The 10,425-nt window shown below is 43.6% G+C and overlaps 1 pseudogene; it reads right to left on the bottom strand.

Moving 5' to 3' along the window:
- Positions 1-2,733: 2,733 nt before the first annotated feature.
- LOC118642059 overlaps positions 2,734-10,425 on the bottom strand; it is a 53,969-nt pseudogene continuing 46,277 nt past the window's right edge.

Genomic DNA, 10,425 nt, shown 5'->3' with positions numbered 1-10,425 from the left:
ATGCTGTACGAACTGTCCTGTGACAGTTGGCTTGATTGTCTGAACGTCATGTAACAAGGCTGGACTTGGACTTTATTTGGACTCCTAATGAGCAGAGAACTCACCTCTTACTGGAAGTGTGATTGAAAAGAGACAGTATTGATCTTACCATAATGCGACCTGGGATGGACTGCTGATGTCCCCATGTGGAATGTTATGTAAGACTGGATGAGCCAAGCTGTGGTGTAGGTACTACTTGCAGCCAGTTGGCATCTGACTATTGGGACCTACAGGGCCCAGTCATCCCCTGGATGCTGGGGATGGGTTTTGCCCGAAAGGAATGGGTGTTCTCACTGCAGTCTGCCCAGAGCAGGTTATTCCCAGGCAAGGTGATCGTGCAACTTCACATCCAAACTGCGGCTGTTAGGGGAGTGAAATGGGGAACTATTAGTAATTATACTGGAACAAAAGGTGTGAACCAGGAGGGATGGTTTTCCCTCTTTAGGACACTTCGAGGTGAAATAAGAGAAAATGCTGCCCCCTTGGGCTCTGAGGAGGCCTGGAGCACTTGCCGGCAGCAGACTGGGCGCGGAGAAGGAGAGGAATGTAGGGATCCTGAGGGCAGATCTGGTTCCTGGTTCTTGTTGGAAGCTATTCTTTGAATGGTACTTGCAGTCGATTATCTCTGGTTGGTACGTGCACGTTCTTCAGATGGTACTGCCTGGCCATGTGTTGTGTGTGGAGAATGAAGGGAAGGCCTGGGCTGGGCAGAGGAAATTCCAGGAGGAAAGAAATGTCCTGTCCCTTGAGGGCTGAGTGTCGGGGGCAGGGGAGTCTCCAGCACAGTACTACAGCATCCTCCTGGGGGGCAGCAGGACAAGGACAGCCCCAGAGATCAGGGCCAGGTGAGGGGGGGAGGGGGGCCTGGGGCAGTGGTCCTGGCTGGCCTGCTGACGCCATCCTACCGTCTGCTAACACAGCATGGCTCCCGGCGCTTGACTCACCCTCCCAAATCCTGCCCGAGTGATATCCACAGCGTAATAAGTCTTAGTATCAATGATGGGGAGAACTGGAAATGACTGTGAGTTGGGAGAAAGAAGTGTCAGAATTTAAACTCCACGCTTCTTGAGGTCTGAAATATCCAGGTGGCTTTTTCAGGGTAATATAAAAACTCTAGTCTCATCTTTTTCTATTGCTTTCAATTTGATTTTGTTGATCTCTTTCTACCCTACAGAGAGAGAGAGAAAGAAGAAAAGGGTCTTACTCTTGTGGCTTGAAAACAATTGGAGCAAGAAGCATTTATTTTGAATTCAATGTTTCTGGAAATGTTTTTCCCAGCGCTTACTGTTTTTTTCAGTTCTTATAACTAATAATATATAGAGATGCTGTTTTTATTACCTCCAGTTTTTCAATGATCATTATTGCCTTGGAGTTCTAAAGTTACTTTATATTATGATCTACAAGAAATATACCGTCTTTTAATTTGCCTTGCAGTTTTGCTTGGAAAAATTTCCATAGTGAACACAGGGCATTAGAAGAAATTACATGATATATCTAGTTTGTTTCTGTTGTCTTTTTCCCCCTTGGTTCTCACTCATAGGGACCTTATGCTTGACATTGCATTTCAAGTTTTATTCCTAGAAATAAGGTGAGGACAAGGATGGAAACGTAATTCTCCACAGAGCATTTTCATTGGCTTCTGACACTCAGTGACCTCCCTAATTGAAGTCCCAGACTTGGTATCCCTCAAGTCACCCATGTGAGGACAGCGTTACTTCCCATTCACTCTCACTCACAGCCATGGTTCCCAAGCTCATCTGCACCTTGGAGTCACCTGGGGAACTTCAAAATATCCTGATGACCGTGTCCCACCCCAGAGACTATGAATTAATCGGTCCGTGGGGTGGCCTGTGCTTTGGAATTGCTAAAAGCTCTCCAGTGATTCTAATGTGCAGACAGCTCTGGGAAGCTCTGCTCTAAGAGTAAAGCCCTTCAGGACTCCACTTAGCGTACGAGTATTTATCAGACTCTCCACTTGGCAGGCCCTTTTGTCTGTTTTGCCCAGTGAGGCTGCCAAATACCACAGCTCCACGTTGCAGCTGTTTTCTTCCTGATTGGGGCAGAGGCAGCTTTGAGTACTTGCTTCTCATATTCGTCCAAAGTTTGGCATGGAACCCTTCACTGTCTTATCAGCTCTTTGATGCTTTTCAGAAAAATGAAAATATAAATATATATTGTATTTATATTTATTAAAATATATTTAAATACATATTTAAATATATTTAACATTTTAAATATATAATATTGAATACATACTATATATTTTTCTCATACAAATGTTTTTTGTTTTTTTAAATCCTCACCCGAGGACATTTTTGCATTTATCTTCAGATAGAGCAGGAGGGAGAGAGAGAGGAAGAGAGAAAGAGAAACATCGACGTGAGAGAGACACACCGAGTGGTTGCAACCACACGAACCCAACCGGGGCCAGGGACAAACTGCAACTGAGGTACGTGCCCTTAGCGGGAACCAAACCTGGGACCCTCTGGTCCGTGGGCCAACGCTCTAACCGCTGAGCCAAACTGGCCAGGGCTCTCATACAAATGTTTTAGTTGACCTCAGTGGAAGGGTTGATGTATTTTGCCATTAAAAGAATTGCAAGTCTTTCAGTTGCTTTTTTTTTGTTTATATTCAATGATCTGGGAACTTTTATTGGCCTACTATCCCCCAAGGGGTTGCTCCTCTTCTGCTGCCTTAACACCTCAGAACTTTGGTGTTGTTGACCTCAGACACCACTTTGCTGTCCACAGTCCTATGGGTGGTCATCATTTGGATGGATTTCATGAAGTTGCTGTTGTCCAGAGCATCACCAAAATCAAAGTCCTTCCCTTCTTCCAGCAGGTGGTGGCAGGTAGCAATCTCAGCCTCCAGCTTGACCTTGATGTTCACCAGGGCCTTGTACTCCTGGGCTTGTGCTGCCCCTCTGCTTGGGTCTGGACCAGCTCTTACTACAGGTGCAGCAAGATCCTGTTGAGTTGTTCCATCTGCATGGCATGGTGTGTCTCCACCTCACTCAGGCTATTCTCCAGGCTGGCCTTCAGATTTCTCATCAAGGCCAGTTCTATCTCCAAGGACTGGGCCATATGTCTCTGCTCTGTGACTATCATCTCAGCAGCTCCTATCTCAGCAGTCTGCAAGGTGACCACTGTGGAGTTCTTAATTTGCTGGGACCAGTAATTGTCTAGATTCTCTCAGTTCTTCAGAGCCAGCTCATCATACTGGGCCCGGACGTCCATCATGATCTTGCTGTGGTCTTGAGATTTGGGGGCATCCAACTTCACGGTAAACCCAGAGTTGGCAATCTGGCTTTGTAGCCCATTTACTTTCACGTCAGGGTTCCTCTTCAGGAAGAGCAGCTCCTCCTCAAAAACCTTGATCTCTTGTCTCCGGCTTCTGCCAAGTGATAGTGGTGACATCAGTGACCTTTCAGAGCCTATTGATGTCACTCTCCATAGATTGACACATGGCCAGCTCAATATCATACTTGACTTTGATGTCATCAGCAGCAAGAAGGTCATTGTCAATCTGCAGGATGATGTGGGCAAAGACCTGAGCATTAAAATAATGCTCCCAGTCTGTGACCTGGGGTCCCTTCTTCTTCAGGTGTTCCTAATTTTGCTCTCCAATCTCCTGTTATCAGCCTCTAGGCTACTCACTCTGTCTCAGTAGTAGCCCAGATTATCATTCAGGCATTGAATAGTCTCCTTCTTTCTCTGGATGCACGCTATGCCCACCAGACCTCCGGCCATCCCTGCAGCCAGCCTCTAGACCCCCAGCTGTCCTGGACTCTGATGGAGTAGGACCTGAAGATCTGGGAGCCTAATAGACACTGTGCCTGCATAGACACTGGCCGCACTGCTGGCTGGCTGGGCCTGAGAGCTGGGTGACTGCACGGAGCCCAGTGTCTGATAGTTGGAGAAGCTAGAGCTGGCGCTAAAGCTCACGTTGTCCGGGGAGGAAGGCGAGAGGCCAAGACTCAGGTTCGTGCTACTCCTTCTCCAGCATTTTTTGTTGTTGTTGTTGTTAATCTTCACTCAAGGATATTTTTAGAGAGTAGAAAGGAGGGAGGGAAAGATAGAGAGAGAGAAAGAGAGAGAGAGAGAGAGAGAGAGAGAGAGAGAGATCGATATTAGACAGACACATCAATTGGTTGCCTTCCACATTCGCCCAGGTCCAGGGATCAAACCCACAACCCAGGTACATGCCCTTGACTAGGAAACTAACCTGTGACCCTTCAGTCTGAGGGCCAATGTTCTAACCACTGAGCACACTGGCCAGGGCTGCAGTGTCTTTTTAAAAGAAGAAATGGGTAGTATTTTAGAGTTCTTGCCTTTGAAAATATCTTTATTCTAGCCTCTCCTGAAGCCATAATTTGGCTGGGATTTGAAGTCTAGGCTGAACCTTAACTTTCCTTTAAATATTTGAAGGTACTATTTTATTGATCTCTAATATTCACGGATCTCTTACATTCATTGTGGCTGTTGAATAATCCAATTTCCCACCTGCAGCCGGTTTCCTTACAAATGACTTCCCCTTCCTCTTTGGGAACCATTAGGATCTTCTCTTTTCCCCTAGAACGCTGACATCTCACAATTTATGTACTTTTATATGGGTGCTATTTCATCCATTTTCTTGGGTATAAAAAAGACATTTTATTTATTTATTTATTTATTTATTTATTTATTTATTTATTACTCTTCACCCAAGGATATTTTCCCATTGTTTTTTAGAGAGAGGAAGGGCAAGAGAAAGAGAGCGAGATCGAGAGAGAGATCGATTGGTCATCTCCTGCACACCCTGACTGAGGTTGTGGATTGAGCCTGCAACCCAGGTATGTACCCTTGACTGGAATCAAACCTGAGACCCTTCAGTTCACAGGCTGACACTCAAACTGCTGATTCAGACCAGCTAGGGCAAAAAAAAAGACATTTAAATCCAGAGATTTCTGTCTTACTGCCAAAACAGTTTGCCATATTACTTTCATATTTTCCACCTCTCTATTTTCTCACTTCTCTATTTTAAGAAATCATTTTGGTTGGATTTATCCTTTATGTTAATTATGTTTTCTTTCTTAATGTTTAGTGCTAATGTCTTTTTGTGCTAGTTTTTAGAGTTCCTCAACTTTATTCTCCAAACTTTCTAATGAATGTTTCAATTTGATTAGATTTTTATTTCCAGAAGAAATTTTTATTGCTTGTTCTTTGATGTATCCTTTAACATGACCTCTATTTCTGGGTATAAGGATATAATAACTTCACTTATTTTCCTAGGGTTGTAGATTTTTAAATCTTATATCTTTCCCTATTTATTTCCTTCAGATTTCTTTTCTTTATTCTTATGTTGATCTTCTTCTTGCACGCTTGCAGTTTTCCTCAAATGCCTGGGAGCCTTGGCTCTGTGTTTGTATTTAAGAGTGAACCTCTAAAATAGTGCTTGGAGGCTCTGAATGAGGAGGCGGGACTTGTTCACCGGTAGGCTCCATTTAGCAGGGAGTTCATAACACAGGAGGAAGGAAGGAAGAGGTGGAGGGAGAGAGGAAGGAAAGAAAGAAGGAAAGAAGGAAGAAAGGAAGGAAGGAAGGAAGGAAGGAAGGAAGGAAGGAAGGAAGGAAGGAAGGAAGGGAGGGAGGGAGGGAGGGAGGGAGGGAGGAAGAAAGGCAGGGAGGAAGGGAAGGGAAATTTAGTTTGTCAAAAAAGAATCTTCTAGCCCTGGCCGGTTTGGCTCAGAGGTTGGAGCATTGGCCTGTGGACCAGAGAGTCCCGGGTTCAGTTCCCGCTCGGGGCATGTACTAAAATAAAAAAATAATTTAAAAAAAAAAAAAGAATCTTCTGATATTCTTTATGTGTGTGTCAGCCTGGAGGGCAATTTGTGAAAAGATGACTGTGTACTTCAACCTTTTTACATTTTTTTGCAGACTGCCATGTTCCTCCCCTCTGCTGCCTCCGTCTGGGTATCCCTGAGTCTCAGCCTTCACCATTAAGTTATACAGAAAATAACTCTTCAATCACTAGACTGGGAAACTAGTAGTCTGACTGTGTGAGGTGAAGGAAGGATATGACTACTCCATAAACAGACTTTCAACAACGTCTATTTTTTTTTTTTTTTGCTCCTCAGCTTAATCCAGCCTGTCATTGTACCTGCTGTCTCCAAAGCTGAGCATCTCTCAGGTTTTCTGTCGGGATGACTTGGCTCACTTAGTGGTTATGCCTCTCCTGGTGACTTAGAGTGTTGCTTCCTTACCATGCTAAATCACTCACTGCTACTCTATCTGCTTCTATCTTCTAAAATTGCATTGAATTCTCTGTCTTTTATAGATTTCTACTTTCTTTTTGTTGTTGTAGTTCCTTATCTATCAATTTAGTGGAATCTCAAACAGAGAGGAGATAAAAATCCTCCTTCTTCAAACATATTCCAATGCTTTTAAATGGCTTGTCAGTTAAAGACATTTCTCTCAGGGGTTTTACTGGGATTGCTTTGGATTTATAGGTTAACTTGAGAATTGTCAGTTCTATGTTACAGTGTCTTCCTACACAAACAGGTTAAGTCTCTCCATTTATTTTGATCATTATGACCTTCTGTAAGTTTTTACAATTTTCTTATGTTAGCTTTACTAAAAATACTCCTCTGATGAACAGCACAAGTGACACAAATAAAAACATGTTTGTGAGCTTGAAGATCTACCCAAAAACCTGACCCAGAACATAGTGCAACAGGGCAAAGAGAAAAACATATGAGGGAAGAGTTAAGAGATTTAGAAAACAGATCCAGTAATTCAAACAGCCTTCTAATAGGAGTTTCACAAGGACAGAAGAAAGAGAATAGAGGAAGAAACATAAGAGTAAAATTTCCTAAAGTTGCAGAATGAGGAAAACACACACATCCTACTTCATGTTGTGGGCAACTTTTCAGAAAGATAAAGAGAAAATTCGGAAGTATTCAAGAGAGCAAAGATAAGTTATATTAATTTAGACCCTGAGAATTTTCTCCACACATCATAAACAGATTGGAATCACTGACTATAGAAACGACAAATAAAAGCTGCAGCTATCTGTCCCTTGGTAGCAAGCATCATCTGTCACCAGAACCAGGAAACCCTGTGGAAGTTGTGTCAGCACGGCATTCCTATATTTGTCGCTGTCCTTCGCAGCCGTGGAGGGAGCCCTGGTTCACAGCAGATAGCACGGAGCCCACCTATCTTCCAGATGGTTGAGATGCCTCCAGACTCCCCAGTCCCCCACTGAGCATGCTCCATTTGGAAAGCCACCCTCTCCTCTCATCCTTCCAGCAGCTCAGGATCCCCCAAACTCTTTGAAACAGAAAGGGTGGGGTGCTTGGACACTTAGAATTAAACTCCCCTCTGCATCAGAATGGAGGAGGAACATCCTTTACATGAAGGGAAAGCCCGAAGCAAGGCCTGAAGCTGCTCAAGTCTCAACCTCATATTTCCCTACCATTCCTCCAGAGGTCCAGGAAGAAAGGATGTTCTTCAAAGACTCTCTTGAGATTTTTATTTTACTTTATTTATTTGTTTATCTATTTACTTATTTATTTTTGTTAATTCTCACCCAAGGATATTTTTCCATTGATTTTTAGAGAGAGTGGAAGGGAGAGAGAGAAAGAGAGTGAAAGAAAGAGAGAGAAATATTGACGTGAGAGAGACACATTGATTGGTTGCCTCCTGCATACACTTCTACTGGGACCAGGGATGGAACCTGCAACCCAGGTATGTGCCCATGACTGGGAGTCAACCCGGAGACATTTCAGTGCTCAGACCAATGCTCTAACCACTGTGCAACACTGGCCAGGATTTTTGAGATTTTTAAGTGCTCAGTCAGATCTGTCCCTAATGAGATATGGGGCAAATCAAATAATGTATTTGCTGAGAAAATGTGTGTGTGTATATATATACACATATATATATATGTGTGTGTGTGTGTGTGTGTGTGTGTGTGTATGATTTGGAGGGACACCTCAAAATCACCTTATAAGGCAGACTTTATCCCCTCATATTGCAGATGAGCAAATGGATTATACATGGCAGCCTGAGGTATGGATGGATAGTCTCACTTGTCATTAGAGTTATGGAGAAGGGCATTTTTTTATACTGATTATGTGTACGATATCTAATCTATTCTAGCACAGACTGCTGAAACCCTTTCCTTTTGCTTCCTTTAGATGCCGCTGCACTGCCCAGCTACAGGTTCAGGACTCTTCAAAGTATGAGAATCAGAGCCATTAGCCTGAGAACCCAGACTAGCTTGAGAAAGTGAGTCTGTTTTCTACGGACAGCCCATTTTTTCTTTCAATTGCTCAATAAATGTGAGGTTAGTGTCTAGTGCTGGGTAGAAAAAAGATAAACATGGCCCTGCCTTGAAGGGACTCAAATTCCAGTTTTATCACCTACAGGCCAGGTAGCTTGAATAAATCATTTAAGCTCCTTGATCCTTCAGTTTCTCATCTTTAAATAGAAGGCTGGCTTTGCCTACCTGATTCACAAGTGAGTGTCCTACCTGATTCACAAGTGAGAGTATGTGTGTGTGTGTGTGTGTGTGTGTGTGTGTAGTGAAATAATATACATACAGGTGGTTATGAGAAAACCCATAGGACATTATCATAATTTCCCTTACAATGTCTTTGTCCTAATTAATCCGAGTTTCTAAATAAACAGTGAATTCAAATAATGCTTTCATTTCCCACCAGAACAAGCAGTGTATGCTTCTTCTTGGTGTGTGGTAGCTGTGTCCCCTTCCCTCTCATCTCCTGTCATCTCTTTTCCATTGGGTTCTGCAGGGCATGTGTGAGTCACATGTGCTCTGGGTAACTGCAAAGTTCTCTGTCCTTCCCTGGAAACACCAGAGAAAGCTCGCAATGCTGTCGGCTGGGAGGGTTCTCACTGAGCTCTCCTGGGTGGTTTCATGCACCATCCTTGAGCTTTCCAAGGGAGTCCAGCTGCTATACTGGGGCTAATCCAGAAGGAATGGCTGACTTTCCCATTGCTGGGGTTTTGATTTCTGTCCATGGGTATGCTGTCAGGCCAAACCACCTATTTTCAATCAAGTCAATGATAATGAACACTTCAGTGTTCTGAGAACTTGACATACATGAACTCATTTAGTGCAGACAGCAACCTTGTAATGTCCATATCGCAGAGAAAACTGAGATTGGGGTTGTTTCACAAACTTGCTCAAGATCACAAAGCTAGTGAGTAGCAGAGCTGGACTTTGATCCCAGGAAATCTCTCCTCAGAGTCTAGACTCCTAACCACATAGTTATTCTGATTCTTAAATTAGCTTTGCTTAACTGCCAGCTCAGAGTCAAGAAAATCTCCCTAAATTTAAATAGCCTAGCAGGGTGCTAGCGTTCCTTAATTCTTTGATGATTTAAATAAAAGTCATCTCTGAGGTTTCACCCCCTCTGCACTCGGCGTTCCACTCATTTGGACACTACCTCAGTGCTTGGGTATCAGGCTAATGGCGGGTTGACCCACATGAAATTTTCATAATCAGGCCATTTTGGACCTACACAAATGGCAATTTCATATGGTTCAACTTAACCTCTCCTGAGGCCCTACTTAGATGCAAGATTTGATGGCAGGCACTTTTGTTATGCTATCTTATTTAATCCTCACAGCAAGGCAGGCCTGCCTCGTTTTATTGCTCTTTGCTTTATTGTGCTTCACAGATGCTGAGTTTGCTCTTTTCAAATTGAAGGCAAGACCCTTCACCAGCAAAAAGATTATGACTTTCTTTATTGTAACACTCTGCTGTGGAGGTTTGTCACTGAGCCCGTAACATCTCTGGGGGATGCCTATACTTCAAAGTGTTTTTAATCTTCATTCTTTGTGCAAAGTAACAGTCTGAGACTAACTAGCTGGAGACCACGCGGCAATTGTAGTGGTACATCCAGAAAGCCTGTTCCAAGCTGGGTCCTTTCCCACTGCACAGCGTCTGCTCTGTGCAGCTGGACGCCCTGGACGCAAAAATGAAGGGTGACATTCAACTGGCAGACTCAAGTTGTACTAGTTCTGAAGTGAATCATGTGGCAAAAGGGAAAATAATATGAGCTCTGGGAAACAGGCAGATATGACTTAATCAGTAGCCAAAGTTGGCTTTGAAAACTGAATCAGACCAGCTCAACTTTCTTCAGTATTGTCACAGCCACTGGAGCCCACAAACGAGTGGGTGTGTTTGCTGCAGCTTTAAAGAGAACTGGGGGACTGAAGGAGGGTTCGCCTAGTTGGAGAACTCGGGATGCCCAGGTGGAGAGCACCTGAAGGAGCAGGTGACTGCTGGAATTCCGGGTTGAGACAAAGACAACTGGAAAATTTAGGAGTAGTTTAGGGGAGAGGTGGTGTGGGGAGGTCTTTCAAAATTCAACCAGAAAAAA

Source organism: Molossus molossus, unplaced genomic scaffold, assembly GCF_014108415.1.
Source record: "Molossus molossus isolate mMolMol1 unplaced genomic scaffold, mMolMol1.p scaffold_m16_p_3, whole genome shotgun sequence".
Lineage (NCBI taxonomy): Eukaryota > Metazoa > Chordata > Mammalia > Chiroptera > Molossidae > Molossus > Molossus molossus.
The sequence above is the reverse complement of the archived record's forward strand: the minus strand, read 5'-3'. Positions and strand labels throughout refer to the sequence as shown.